At 35.0% G+C, this 16,804-nt stretch overlaps 1 pseudogene; it reads left to right on the top strand.

Moving 5' to 3' along the window:
- LOC149250386 (putative E3 ubiquitin ligase SUD1) overlaps positions 1-12,495 on the top strand; it is a 48,647-nt pseudogene extending 36,152 nt beyond the window's left edge.
- The last annotated feature ends 4,309 nt before the right edge of the window (positions 12,496-16,804 follow it).

Raw genomic sequence — 16,804 nt, 5'->3', positions numbered from 1 at the left:
CTGAAGTGGCTTAAAAATTAGCACACTTATTTTAAACTAATACACACTTGGTTCCAAAAATAACATGTACGCACTTTTCTATGCATAAAAAAAGATATATAAGGTCTCATTATTTCATGGAACATGATTTCCATTGGAAAACCAGTTTCCCATATAGATGTAATGCAAGCATGTCCTCCGTAAAGGTTATCAACTCATCTGGTAAAGGTTTCCAACTCTAAAGGTTTCAAATATTCTATGGCTATTTAGCTTTAGAGGTAAGTCATTTTTTTTTATTGTATTAAAAAAATCAAAATTATAAAGGTTTTTTTTTTAATTGCAAATCTATTTTATATCTTTGTAATAGTTGAAAACATAAAGACAAATAAAAAAACCAACCCAATAATAGAGTCACAAGAAAACATTAACTTGGAGAAAATAACCAAACAACAAACACAAACTATAGAAGATTTAAATGAATTAAAACTATTGATTGAAGAGTTTTATAACAAAAGGGAACCATAACTAGTTTTATTAGCTACATCCCTTAACATCATTATTACCTCTATTGACCATGCCCATCATCAATTGAAAATTATGATTGAATATAGGTGTAAGATGAGAGAATTATACTTACTGGTATCACTAAACAATAAGTTAAAGATTTGAATCACCAAACAAAAAATCATGGGGTTATTTATTGAACCAAGATTCAACCAACCCTATGATCCTAGGAAGAGATGTATTTGCAATGATTGGTGCACATTTCATACATGGAAAGAGAACTAGATGAGTCAATTGTTTATGGTTTTTGATAAACCAATTTGTGATAATACAAAGGTACCATTGTATTCTCTTAGAAAATAATAGGCCATGTTTACAATTAACCTCCATGTGAACTGTTAGTGTCAGTCTTTGCAGCCTTGCTCCAGTGATCAAATGTGCTCTTACAAAGTGGTCTTAGAGTGTCAAAGTCAAATTTTGTCATTTTAGTGAGTTTTCAAGTAAAATTTGGTCACTAGGTATTAGGTCTAGGGTTTGTTTGCACTCCTTTCGAAATTGTCCAAAGGTCAGTCCATGTCACCATTCAGCTGAGTGTACCATCATTCAGAGGGTTTTCATCATCATGTCAGGTTACAACGGGTCATTTTACACCTTGTTCATGCTTCAGTTGTGCTTAGGTAAGGTTCATTTCCCTCTCCTAGGGTTTTGAAGGTAATTTCTCTTGGATGGTCAAATCATCAGCAAAACTTGTATCCTAATGTTAATACACCTTCCCCTATCCTTAATGTACCTTATTAAACACTTCCCATCACTGATATCCCTCAAATTCCTCATTTTCTCACAAACCCTATTTTCTTGCTACAATTTGACAATTTTCTAGGCTAGGCTTGTGTTTTTCCCTTCTGGACCCCTTCCCATCACTCAATATTTCAAATTCCACTTTCTCCTAGTTCCAAACATCCCTCCCTACTTCCCAAAATTTTCTCAAGAATTTAGAAGCCCCTTATCCCTTTCATTTCACTTCATTTCGACAAATCCCATGTTCCACACATCGGGGTAGGTTTTACTCAAATGATGTTTCTGAGCAAGAAAACATGAATTTGGAAAAACTGAGAGATTTTTTTGTCCACAATAGTCCAAGGAAGAAAAACCTCCTTCACTTATTACACAGGTGTCATGGTTTTATAGAAATGTCAAAAATACAGTTGCCTTAGGAGAATTGATGCACCTCTGAAGTGACCTTGGGAAAATCAAGATTTCTCCTAGCTTGGTTTGCCAAATGACTTGCTTGATGAGTCAAATGATAACTAGACACAAATATATTTCGAATGAGCTATCATGAGCTCAATTTGGAGTTGAAGAAGAGCTTCAAAAGTTGACTGCAACAGCACTCTGCCTTTAGGCAGCCTCATTTTGCACATTTTGACCAGTATAGGGAGATTTCACTTTTGATAGGTCAATGAAATTCAAATTGAAGTATTCAAGTTGTGTTGTAAATTAGATTCAATAAGCGTTCCAACGAGCTATCCCACGCCCAATTTGGATACCGGAAAGGCCTCCAAAATTGGTCTGCAAAAAAGCACAGTGCACCTAGGTAGTGGCACGACGCAACTTTTCATGAGTGGTCCGCACATTTAACACAAAGATAGTGCGGTTAGGTGCGCTGGATAAATTAGGTGAGGGACCGCAGGTAATACTAAGAGAAATTTTGGAATTAGATATTTTCATCAGTGCCTCAGGAGGAAGGATGGCCTTCACATCAGCAAGAAGTGCATGAGACCCAAACCACTAGTGTGCCAGTGTTTGTCACTTACCAAAAGGGGACAAGAAGATTGTTTGCAGCAAAAAAATGAGTACTATCTCCACCCGGCGTGGAAGGGGTCGCATTCCCTTCAACAATAAAGTAGGTACAGGACAAAGCTAAGCAACCATTGCATGATGAGGGGCCTTCAGAAGGTCAAGAGAGAGATTTCATTCTCATTCAGGATGATGACACTGATTTGGGTTCTCAAAGATCAAAGCTCAAGGAGATCATCTAGGAACAACAAGATGACATTCATGACTTGTCTCTCAACCTAGAAAGAGCCAAGTGGATAGTTAATTATCTTAAGCAAAGGAATAATCAGTTGGAAGATCAGCAAACTATCAGGGAGCTCCAAAACATAAGAGAAAACCGGCAAGCTGCCAAGAGGAAGAAAATCAAGTTGACACCACTTGAGCAAGAAATTGAAGTTGATTGTGAATCTTGGCTTGAAAGGACAAATATGAACTTAGAGAAGCTACTGGAGAAGGCCAACAAAGAGAAAAAGATGTTGAGGCACATGGCCTATCACTATTTGGTGAGAAACAAGATTTGCAAAGCGAGAATAAGGACCTTGAAGGCCAAATTGAGGAAAACTTTGAGGATGAAGAAAGACCAAGATAGACTCAAAATTTTGGTTAAGGCTTCCTTAGCCCAACATAGTACTTGATGCAGGTCACTCAGCCCAAATTTCATGAAATTTGGCACACTTTTTGTCAATTTTGAAATTTTGAAGCAAAAAACAGGTTTTTCTGCGTGGTGTGCCGCGCCACCTGGTGGGCGCTTTTTCTAGGGACCTCCTTTGGAGGAAAACTCAACATTTTTGGATTCCTCATGCAAAAATATGAATTCCCACAAATGAACTAGAAATTTTGTCAAGTTTTGAGCTTCCAAAAGGGTCAAAAACACCTCAAAAATGCCCTTTCTACCCCTTTTTGGCCACACAGGAAGCAGTGTTGGGAGAACTCACTTTTGGAGGGAAAAATGGACACCAAATTTAGAAATTCTACCTTTTCTGGAAAGTAGACAGACATAAATTTCCAACAAGCCCACATGGAGCAAATTTGGTGCACAGGAAGGCCTCCAAAATCAGCGGCAAAAAGGTGCGACACACATGGACAATGGCGTGACGCACAGGATGGAAAATTGAATTTTTTTGCCAAAAAACTCTGTTTTTTTGCCTAGTTTTTTCTCAGTTTGACTTTTCTCTCTCTCATAGTCAAACTCATGATGTAATTTGATGTAACTTGATGGACTTTGATGTAAAAATGTTGAAAATTCACTCATAGAAGTAGATACATCATGAAAAGGTAGTTTTGAAACTGAATGAATCAGTTTCCTAGTTTTTAAAGGCACGTTGTTCCACTACCTACTTTTCAGTTCTTAGTCTATATCTTGTTGGAACAACTCCTAAACTCATGAATTCGACCCCTAAATCCTAGCATGAGTTGTTTGTTGCCTATATCTAGTACTTTTTCAGTCATTTGTCAAGGTTGGACTCTTGTGAATGCTTTGAGCATTATTGTACATTCATTTCGCAGTTTGGCAAGGAAATAGACCAAGGTTTGCAGCATTTTGTGGGATTCTTGTGGCAAGGTGATTTAGTATTGCTTTTCCTTCTGTTATTCAAGTTATCATGTGTTTATGTGTGCCATTATCTCTCCCTTTTTCAGCTTAACTAAATGAATCAAGTATAAAGGTGGAAATCATTGATGTTGAAATGCTCTACCTTAGGGTTTGTTTAACTTTACATGTTTTCAACTATTTGAAGAGGACTCATGACACTTTCATGCCCTCTCCAACTCCTCACCAGTCTTAAGACTATCCATTTCGCTTAATTCAAAGTACTAAAGCATTTGCCTACCTTGCCCCACAGAAAGTTCTGCAAGACTGAGTTCATTCCCCGGACCCAAAACTGCCTTTCACATTTGATCCAACAAACCAACATAAAATTCAATCAAACTCCTCTGAGCATATACCTAGCCTAAAATTAGTCTTTACATCAGTCATCTCAAGCCTCATTCGCTATATTTTCTTGAGATTGACAAGGAGAGAGCCCTCTCCCAACTAGGTAGGGCTAGCTACCAGGTTAAGCGTGGTTTGATGTTACCCTAGACCTGCCTTCCTTCAGCCTGAGGTAGATTTAGGCCCTAACATGAAATATTTTAACATTAATGATTTCCATTGGGTTTGTCTTGGCTCCCCTTAGAATCAACCAAATGTTAGGCATTATCCATTCATAGGGACACCTACTCCTAGGTGTATGCCCAACCCCTCATAGGCACTTAAGCATTTGAATTTTTTTGACGACACAAGCACTATGATAACATGTCTCACATGTAGTATAGTGCAATATAGTTCACTTGCGTAGCCTCCAAATGACATACATCAAAGGATCAAATTAAATTTGTAGGTTTCGTCTCTTTAGGACACATCGATTATAGAGCATCAACCCCACATTGGTAGGCTAATGATTCTATTTAAGTTGAGTAACACTATATCTATGCTCTCATTGTAGGCATACTTGGAATGGCTTGATGGAGGATCATGTCCATCGAAGTCTTATGGATCATCTTCGTAAAGTTTTTATTTGATGTTAAATCATTGGTTATATATTTAATTGTAGAATTGACAAAGATTCAATAAATGTAACCTTAAAATACTCCTTTTCACTATTATTGTTTTAGCATATACAGATGTTATGAGAGAATACACTATGACCAAGGTGAGAAGATGTCAGTTCCTTTAAACTTGATGTCGCTATGGATGCAATATTTGACATTGTGGCACCTCCTGCACAATTATTTAAATGAATTTATGTGTTCCTACTTCAATGATAACTTATCAAGATTTTAATTTTTTTTTTTTTTTTTTTTGTTTTAAATTTGTTTGTGTTTTTTTTACTATTAGGCCTTTTATATTACTATAAAAAAATTATAGACAAAAGTAGTGCAAGCTACTATTATACCACTTGGGATACCATACCAGTGGCATAAGCTCAAAATTTTATACTTTCATATCTCATAGGCTACTAGATTGTCTTTTAGACTATAAAAAGTACCAAATAAAAAACACAAGATAATAGACATGATGATGGAAGTGCCATAAAAGAAACTTGTCTTGAAACATCACGCTCACTTGGTCATTACTCTATTATAGATTCCATCTAGTTCATTGTGTTTGATTCACTGTCATTGTTCGAGGAAGAAAAATCAAAGTTTTTCAATTTCTTGGCAATTATAGAAACTCTCCTATTTTATCCTATAACATATGTTTCATTAAAATTGGTAAAAATATATTACAAGGACTTCAACAATAAGCATATTTCATTAAATTTGGAATGATATAGTGGATCTAGAATTTAGAACATTAACTAGACCAAGTTTGAAAATTGGTTAGTTCACTACTTTGAATATATATATTCATCATAAAGTATATAAAACAAATTTATATAAACTTGCACAAACAAATCTTTGACATCCTAATCTAGGACTCCTTACATTATTTCTTCTAATATTATTTACGCTTCCTATTAAAAATTTGGTTAATCTTTTTTTATGGAAATGATATTATCTATATTAGTATTATGAACCAGTTTGGTGATAATTTGATATAGAAAATACCATACTATCTTTGTTGATTTAATACTCTAGTATAAGGTTGGCACAAATTTCAAGTGTCAATAAAATTTATTTAATAGTATAATTATACAAATATATTTATTACCATAACAACTTTAATTCTAGGTACTATTGAAAATTTTATTTTCATTGAGTTTCATATCTTATTATATTAGGAGGTGGATAACATTTTATAATTGACAAGAGAAAATATTATATAGACTCATATTATGTTTAACATTTTTTCTATTAACAATGAAAACCAACTATAAGATAGAAATTATAGAAACATTCAATTTGGAAAAATTATATTACAAGGACTTGATAAACATTAATTATTTTGTAAACCAACCTAGATCCATCTTAAATCCAAATATACCAAGTGCCAAGAATGATAAAGTCCATAGTTAAGATGTATCTAAATTGGTACTCTTGCATTCTATAATATCAATCCTTTAAATAGGATTTATCATAATGAACACCACTAGAAAATATCATGGGCTATGGAATACCATGGACTTGTAAACTGCCATCGATAAACCCATCAAATGATTGCCTCAAACTTATCTTAACTATTTTATTACCTAAAAATTCAATGCAAACCTCTCCATATCCTAGTAAACATTGACATTTATGGTCATCAATGTTTACATGGGCTCCTACCATATTGGGTTGCATAGCGCCTTTGGGTGAAATCACCATATTAACTTAAGATACGATAGTATAAAATTATTTTTAGGAATTTCAAACCAATTAGTAACCATGAATAGGCCAAACATGGAACTACTAGGCACAACAATAGCAATACACACTAGGGGCCTGAAAGTAGCTCTTAGTAGGAATCAATTAAATCATATTAGTATGTCTAACATCAACGAAAGATATTATATTTATGGATAGTAGACCATATTCGTTGATGTTTAACTTTTGTGCGTATTGACTCTCACCCCCAAGTTTCCCATAACCCAATGGGGTCAGTGGTTGATCAAAATATGATGGTGTTGCCAGGATCTCAATGTAGGACTTGGAAGGGAATGCCTCCCTTGCAAATTTTGTATTTAAACTACTCTACTAGACAGTTACAGTAAAATATGTTTTTTATGCTAAATTTGCTACCACTTAGTGCATTTAGAAATTTTCTACCCCATGGAATTTATTTATACAAATTTGATAAAAAATTATAGTGATATTAAAACATTTTCACTTCTTCTTTTATAGTAATATTACAATGTTTTCTTATTTATATATTTATTTTTCATGGATTGTGTGAAGGTTTTTCTCAACTTTAACATTTTTTTCGTGACATTTGATACAAAATAAATAATTTACATTTAAAATTAATTATGTACTTTAGCATTTCATTTTTCATTATAATTTCTCATCATTTTTATAGGTTCATTTTTAATCCTATGTAATGTAAAAGTTACCAATTTGATTAGAAGAAATTAGTTAATATACTATTGTTTTTTTTATTAGTTTATTCATTATATATTATTATTGGTATAATAACCAACCTAGATCCATCTTATATTCAGATCTACTAAGCACCGAGAGGGATCAAATATTATTTCACTCAAAAAGAGGTTTGCATCATGAGAGATTTGATCCTTCTGAGTGCTTAGTATTTCTAGAGATAAGATGGATCTAAGTTGCTCCTAGATCATGCCCAAGAAATATTGAAATATAAAAAGGTATCAATATACTTGCAGGGAAAATAATCATAAGGAATATGGCATAGAAGTTCAGGAAAACTTATGGAACTTTAAAGACCAACATGGAGATGGCATGTACTTCTCTAACATATCTCGGAGAAAACATAATCTACCGGTTGCATCTGATAGTTTCTCAGAAGGGTTGGCTTACCTTATGAACTAGAACAACAATAAAATTAAGGTTTATGTTCTACTTTAATATATTTGTGAAATTTCAGTGAATATGATCATATATACTTTTGTGGTGAAGTTGTAAGGCCATTTATCATGAAATGGGAATTTACCTCAATTGTAGATTTGTCCACTAGCTGGAAGAATGACATACGTAGCTTAGTGGTAGAAAATATTGTAAGCTTAAGGCAGATCCATATTTTGATTCATAGCCTTTCTAGTTTCAATATGGTATTAGAGCTAGATGACTAGGAGGTATTACCTTGACATGGAGTGTTGGATGTGGCAATCCACACTTGTACAAAAAATTATTTCTTTTTATGAAGTGTGTATGTGGCTTCGTGGTAAAATAATTTTCTACATTGGGGTTATGTGTATCTCAGTGGAAGATGAGCATACCGGCTAGGGGTAGGCCCTAGGTTCAATCCCCAACCTTTCAAGTATCAAAGATATGTGGCTAAGAGAGTCCTAACCCAAAGTGTGGGTTGAGGGTGACTCTTAGTGGTATAATGAATTTCTAGTGGGGGGTAAGTCCTATGTGTGTCTTAGTGGTAGAGAATTCTAATGTCGAGGGGCAGGTCCTTGGTTCAAATCCCAACTTGTCTAGTTTTCAACATTGTATTAGAGGAATTGTGTGGGTTGGGGGAGAGTGTAGGATGTGTCAATTTGCACTTATATAATGAAATGCTAAGTGTGTCTACAATGAAAGGGGTAGAGAATCCAACTAGTAAGGGGTAGGTCAACGGTTTGATTCCTAGATGGCCTAGTTTTCAGCATCACATCAGAGCTAAGTGGATTAGAAGCATTAGCTATAGAGTGGCTTAAGAGGAGTTTTGGATATGGAAATTCACACTTCGATGATGAATTGTTAATTGCGCCCACTATAAAATGGACATGTAGTTTAGTGGTAGAGTACCCTACTGGCTGGTGACTTGTATCTCAATGGTAGAGCATCTCATTAGTTGGAAATGTGCAACTACCTTAAGTTTGAATCCTAGTTTGCCTAGTTTTCAACATGGCATGGGAGCTTGGTGGTTAGGGATCCTTGGTTGATGTTTTTCTTGAGGCGTAGTGTTGGATTTGGAAAACCGCACTTATAGATAAAATCAGTAAGGGTTCTTAACATGAAAGGGGAATGGAGCTTAGTGGTGGAGAAACCCTCTAATAGGGCATAGCTCTGAGTCCGATGCCTCTATTTTCCAATTTTTAACTTAGTATTAGATTGAGGTGGCTAGGAAGCCTCATCTATATGCCTTGAGGAGTGCTTGATGTGGCATGTCAAAAATATCTACATCAAACCATTAAAGGTGCCCTTCATGAAAGGGGTATGTAGCTCAGTGGTAGAGAAGCTCGTTGGCTTTGGGTAGGTACTTAGTTGAATTCGTAATCTTACTTTTTAACAAAATTTAGCTCTAGTACATATAAAAAATCATAAATATTTGTAAATTGTCTATGATTATTTTAAAACAAGAAACATAATATGATGAGGCCCCATAAAATTTTAAAAAAAGGATGTACAGAAAAAGTGTGCAGAAAATACACCATGACCATGTGATAGAGTGGGGGGAAGCAAGGTATAATTAAAAAATATATGAAATGGAAATTCGAGTTTCTATATTTTTTAATTTTGGCTCATTACAAATATATTAGCTCAGTGAGTTAGTAGTAACAGGCTAATAATTAACAACTCTATCATCTCTCGCCTTGAGAGACCAAACTTATGGTAGGAGATAATTTGGAGTGTATTCAGGTTTTAAAAGTTTTTAAAGTGTTCAAAGTGATCTTGATGTTGGATGCACAACATGTTCTTTTGCTAGGAATTTGTAATTTAATTAGATAATATTGAGAGTAAAAAAAAAAAACATTATACCACATCTGTTGAACCTTGGAACAATATTCCTGCAAAGTTATGAATTAGAATTTTCTCAATAAAGTTGAGGCCTAAGAATTTATTTTTTATTTTTTATATTTTGCGAGGGTAGTTTATAGTCAAGGTTGAAGTAGTTTGTCGAGTTTCTTTTCATTTGATGAGGAAAATTATTCGTTTGAGTACTAGTGGTCTCTAGCTTCTCTTACGGTGTTGTTACCAACCTTTTGACATTATCATGAGTTCATCCTTGATAACTGGCATATTTATTCTTTTATTTTTTAGCAAAGTTGAAAGTCTTATTTGTGTAGTCCCTTTTGGAATATAGTTCAATAGTGAAATAGGTTTTATATTCTCCTTTAAGATTGCAACTATATTTTAATGCAGAATTGAACCACTTTTTGTTGTTGGGTATTGGCATAAATGTTTGGTTGGGTGTAATACTTTTATGTTGTATTCTTGTATCATTAATGTGTTATTTTCTTCTAGTCTATTTTGTTGGATATTTATGTGCAGGTCTTCAACCATCCCTTCCTTGTTTTCTCCTATTTATGTTGAAAATGTTCCAACAAGATTATCTTTAAGAGAGGTTTTACTTGGTACAAAATCAAAAGCATGACACGACTTGCACTTCATTTTGTGGCTTTGCTTTGTACTTTCTATTTTAATCATCTATATACCACTCATAACTTTCTATATCTAGAAATTTTCATTTATGAGGAGCCTTGGGGAGGATCAGAAACTGTTTCTGACTTGTATCTCCACGACATATATTTCTCCAGCACTTTTGTTTATAGATTGTTTGCATGGATTCCTTATGTTAGATTTAATTGTTTTTATATTTTCGTGTGCAACCTCTCTATGTGATTTCTTTAGAAATCTTCATGAAATTTAGAGGAAAAATCTGGAGCAGGAAGATGATGGCATCAACAAGAAAAATGGGGAAAAAGGAGGAAGGCATCTACCTGTACCAGATGGAGCTCATCTTCTTGGAGGCAATGGTGAGGGTGGTGGAGCTGGCTAGGAAAACATTGGTGTTGGGAAATTGTTCAGGATAAATGCACAAAATGTAGTGGCTCGTGTGGAAATGCAATTTGCATGGCTTGAGGAACATGTTGAGAAAATGTTTAATGGTGGAGACAATTCATATGGTATTGAGGATGTGCCATTTGTTGAAGTTGTGGGGATGCAAGGTACCATGTTTTATTTGCTTGAAAATTAAATAACAATGATTCCATTTCCCTTATGAGAAGGTTGTTAAATTTAATACTTTTGGGAAAGTTTACATGTCCCATTAAATTTCATATAATTCCCCTATATGGTTTAGATCTTTTTTAAATGACAATTTTGTTTGCTTAGCATTTTTGGTTAAATAATTTTGTTGAGATGTTTACCTTGCAAGTGTTGGCTAGTAACATGATATTTCTTGGTGTTGTAATATTTGTACCTTTTCAACTAGGATGAAAAGTTATTTACTTTACATCTCAACTTGGCATCACTACATATAGTGCATTACTTACAGCAGGAACGTCTAGTGCTTCAGGGTCATATTTGGATCTCTTCGACATCACTTTAAAGAATAGTCTCCATTCAGTTGAAAATATGTCAACAAGTGCCTGACCAAGGAGTTTCTTCAAGGGAATATGAGCACTGGTGTGCTTCACTCTGAAAATGGTTCAAATTTTACTAAAACTGGGAGATCGATGGAAGTATTGACAAAAGTATTTCTTGCTTCTTTATGAGTTTCTTATCTCCAACTCCTTCAATCAGTTACATGGTTATTTTGATTTTTGTTTTATGTTATCTTGGCTTAGTAACTTTGATATGCTACAATAGAGGCGGGCCTTTGATAGTGAGTAGGATCTATGGTATAGCTTCGGTGGTAGAGGTTACTCCTCCTCTTGCAAGGTTGTTGTTATCTAGAGGAAAATACTTTTTCACCATGGTGAAGGTTGCTTTTATTTCATTAATGGAGATTGGATTTTTCCCTTTATTTTGTGGTTGGTGGTTGGATGTGTCCACCATTAGCATGCCTAGAACAACATTGTCTCATCAGGTGGACTTTTCCTGGGGGTCACCTTTAACAAGTTCATTCCTTCACTGGCTTGTTTGGATTGTGTATATGTTACAAATAAACATCTTTGTCAACCTTCTTTGAGAGGTTTTACAAAGTTAAATTTATTTACTTTTAATTTTTATGTAGATGCCTTTGCATCCTACGAAAAGACTGATGCATTGTGATTAATACTATATTACATAATTCAAGTATCAAATAACATGCTTGTGTGAATTCTTAATCAACAAGTACTTCGTCCTAGTGTCCTATACTTTCTCATAAATCCTACTGATCCAAATTATAATCCATTCCAAGATCTCATTAATGATCTAATACATAAACATGCACGAAGGATCTTGTTGTCTATTGTTGTTTATGGAAACTTGATTGTCTTGTTGATATTCCTACCAATCAAACTTGCAATATTGTTTTCACCTTCCCTATACCATTTGGATACATCGTATGTTGATAAGTAAATTTAAAATATGTTTTGTCAGTTAGTATTATTGGTTGCTAGTTAATGTGAGTTTATTTCATCAAATAGCTTTGACCAGTTAACTTTGAATTTGTTATATGATGTTAGATCCATTTACAGATATCCCAATAGACATATTTTTTTTTCATATCTATATTCCATTTTCCATTGATAACTTTAGGGCATGAGCAACTTTCAAGACTATTCTTTTCCACTAGTTTTTGTTATTGGTTTGATGCTTGGATTGTCTGACTTCCTCTTGCCAAACCCCGAGGAAGAGAATGGTCAAGATGGTTTGAATGGTAAATAAATAATATGGGTAAGGTTACAAGATGTTAATCGTCATGGTTTCCAAGAATAGAATCACCATAGATTAGACTTCCTATTGTTAGGAATGTTGGGAGGATGGTACATGAAAATGAGGGTGCAACGTTTGAAGAGAATGATGGAGATGAACAAGATGATTCAAAAGAGTAGGTTTTTTCCCTTTGAACATCCTTTTAAAAATTAGTTCATTTATTTGTTGTCTAAAATATTATGAGGATCCTCTTTTGCAGCAATGGGCATCCTTAACTAAAGCTAATTTTTTTAAGAAACTGAATATGTAGGAATTATTTGTTGACAATAATGTATTTGTAAATTTAAATTCTTTCAGTAAAAAATCACATGAAATTTTTTTATTCTACATGTTTCGAACCATCCAATGTGGTTGATCATATTTGTCCTGATGACAAACCACATTGGATTGTTCTAAACACGTAGACTCAAAAAATTTCATGTGATGTTTTACTAAAATAATTTTGATTTACAAGTGTTGACAGTGCTAGACCCACCAACATTTAGGGGATCTCCCGGATATGAAGTCCCAATTAGACCTCAGACCATCTGGTGTAGGAGTCCCATTTGAAATACATCCTGGTTGTCGATGGAGTGGGTTTTAATGATGTGATTTGGATAGAATAACGCATAGAGTGATGTATGAAGACTTTGGTGAGAACAAGTGTGTAACCCGACACAGATTCAAGTGCGATGCATGAAGGTTCTACCACATAGAAGGAAAAATAAGTGAGCATCTTAAAATCATCTAATAGTATGCATCTTGAAAGGAACACATGAGCGTAAATGATGTCAAAATATAACATGAGAAATAATTCACAAGTTAATAGTGATGAATTAAAACTACGACACACATTCAACAAGATTTGTACCAATGCAAATGAAATAGTACATAACCATATGCATTAGTTAAATAACATACATTTTAAACATAAGAAGAATAGTCCTACTATATTTACAACATATGCATGAAAACATGTCAGCTCTGAGCTTTTTATTAAGTGAAAGTTCCAATCATACATATACCATTGACATACCACTAGCTCCAATAGTGGAACATGAAGTCAACATCACTTTCTCCTCCAAATAAATATACTTCCTCTATGCTACGGATAATCCAAAGCTCTCACAAACTCCCAAGCTCTTGATTTTAAGCCTAATCCTAGCCAATATCTTGGCTCCCAAAATCTCTTTACATGAGTTATGAGGTTATATTTATAATGCACTGCCCTCATGACTCTTCAAGTTATTTACAAAATGACTCATTACATTACATCATGACTCTTCACATTCCAATATTGAAACTTGGAATTCCACTTACAAATTATTTACAAAAGAATATTACAATTTACATTCATACCCATAGAAGACAAAATTCGGTAGATTCAACTAGATAACCGAATAAGAAAAGACACTATCGGTTCCAAGCTTGGTACTATGTGATGACATCCCCAAACAATCTGATGGTGTCTAGCTTGGCATCTAGGTACAATGATTTGGAACCAGTTTGAACTTCCTTCTGGAACATGAGCAACATCATTCTCACTCGGATATGGACACTAATGTAGTTATGGATATTTTGTCTATTCACATCCAAATATTACTTAGTGGTGATCTGTCTAAGATACTCCAAGTATTCTTCTATCTCCTTCCTGACCTGATTCCTGGGTTTGGCTTCAGTGAGTAAGCCAATTGATGGGATCCTATGGGACTTCACCAAGAAATCCAAACCGATTTATAACCGTGCATATGAGGAATGAATGTTACCAATGAATGAGGTGACTTGTTTATTTTTCTAGATCATCATCTGAACTCTTTCTTTTTGCAACTATACCTCTTGCTTCATTTTCTTTCCCAAGTCAAGCGGTTCCCTTTTGTATCGCATTAACCATTCATGCATGATAGCGATTGTATCTTGCACATTCCTAAGATTTTTGACAAAATATTTACATTGTTCCTACAAGCCATGCAAGTGAAAAATTTCCTTATGTGCGGTAACAATTTCCTCATAAAGATTTTGCATGGTCTCTTCATGTGTTGATACTTCACCAAGGCATCGCTACCTTCATTTCCTCCAGATGGACCTCAGTGGAAGTTTCATTATGAGCTGTTGGGCAGAGTTGTTCAGCCTCTTGTCTGGCACCCTACAATTTCTTTTCCAATTTCTTGTTCTTGCCCACGAAATACTTATTGTTCAACGTTTCTACACTTGTGAAGGCCAAATTGGTTGCGAAAATGGCATTGGGATTCTTCCCGGTGTCTGCCACAATCACCCTTTCTCTAATGAATGCAGGAGATGTGAGGTTAGACAGAAAATTCTTCTTATGCGCTTGTACAATATTCTTTTGGAGTTCATAGTACGACAGATTATACGTGTCTATAATTGGATCATCATTAAGAGGAACAACTTCCCCTTTCTTGCCTGGAGCTGATATGTTGTTGGTGGTGGTGGAGATTGAACAGTGACCTATTGTGTTCTTAGCATTAGGTAACATCTTGATTATGCGGCTTTGGTTCCTCCTCCATGTCTATGATCTCTATCCACTCTTCAACCTGCTGAGAAAACTTTATGTCTTTCGTTATTCCACTCTCCTCCTTTGCTATTTGTTGGTTCTGTTCTTGCTCTTCAACTTGTTTCTATGTTGTTTCTTCTACTATTTCTCCTCAGCTTTCTTATTCTTCCTTCTTCTACTTTTCTTCTTATTCTTGCTTCTACTTTTCTTCCTCCAATCTCCTCTGTTCTTCCCTCTTCCTTCGTTCTTCTATCTGCATCCTATGTTTCCTCTTTGCCTCTGTTGTTAAAGTTACTTTCATAATAGTTGGATCTGCTTTCATCTTTTGGCTTCGTTCTCCACCTGAAATATAAGAAACCTTTCTCTTTCCCTTATCCTACGGGGCGTTTCTCTCTTCTGCTGGCACTGCTTCTGGAGTAGCTTTTTTCTCTAGAGTCACCTGTGAATTTCTTGCAAAAATGACTGCCTCATGGGAATTGGAGGCATTATAAAAATTATTCCATATATCCTCCTTCGGCCTGTGAAATGTCCTACTATTCCACTAGAAGTGACTTCTCACACAATGGTCTCTGAAAATACCACAGGGATCGTACAGATTAAAGTCCAGAGTGCCGAATGAAAACTTCTCTATTTCCTTTCCTTTGGTATCTGTGACTTTCAAGTTCTTGATCTCATGCAATCCAACTTTCATAGGAAGAGTTGGCCAAGGTGCTTCCTTCTTCTTGTGTAAAGTTGTTGACGACCCTTTGGACAAATTGTACAAAATTGTAGTAAATTATGAACGTTGAATACTCTAAGGAATGTGCCATCAAGTGAGGAAAACTAATCTGTGATCTTTGATACTCCTTCCATTTCCCCACGTGACATGTAAGGTGGTTCTTCCTCAAAGATCTTCTTGTATAGAGGAATGAGGAAGTGGTCAGTTTGCTTCTACATACTTCCTTTGTGGCTACAATCTGAGAGTCATTTGAATTGAATGTGCATGGCAGGGTATCGAGGTGTCGAAGTCCAGTTCATGCCATGGAATGCATTATGTGCACAAATTTCATCCAATAAATATGAAAACATGTAAAATATCTCTTTCCCGCCCTTGGGAGGATTTAGGGTGTTTTCTACATCAATACTTAACTATCGAGACAATAAGTCTGACCAGTTGAATAGCTTCCCCTTGTTCACAACCTGGTTCAATAATATTTCCCACCCTTCAGGAAAGGTCTCCATACTCCATTGACCGCGGATTCTATAAGCTACGATGATAAACAATTGATAGGTCCTCTCGGGAGATTTTGTTTTGTATTTGTTGGTGGGTGTTTGTCAAAAATTTCATGGCTCTTTAACCCAACCTTCAATAATGTCTTTCATGCCCAAATAGTTTCCGGTGGCATAGAATTATGAATCCATGAGTGTTTCTGGCTGGGGCAAATGGTACATAGGATGGTAATTTGGAACCAAAAAGGTATCAAGATTTTGTCCATTGGCATTGTTCAAAGTCATATTTTTCACATTCATATGTGAAACAATTTAGCTGATAGCATATTCACATGGGAAGGTTGGATATATGCATGAAACCCCATGTAGACCTAATTTCTGGACATTAATGTATACTTGCCAATCCTCTAGATCTTCTTGGAGCTCTTTTCTAGAAAAGCTTCATTCACTTTCTACCATGTAGGATTTGATTCCTTTTCCACAAACATTTGAGTGTGTGAACATAATAGAAATTTTACTTGCATGCTCTCCACTGCTTCCCCAATATTTCTTTTTGTGGTA

This window comes from Pinus tabuliformis, chromosome 7, assembly GCF_031772625.1.
Source record: "Pinus tabuliformis cultivar Carrire ecotype Pingquan chromosome 7, CPIR1, whole genome shotgun sequence".
Lineage (NCBI taxonomy): Eukaryota > Viridiplantae > Streptophyta > Pinopsida > Pinales > Pinaceae > Pinus > Pinus tabuliformis.
Note: the sequence above shows the minus strand (reverse complement) of the source record. Positions and strands in the feature narration are given on the sequence as shown.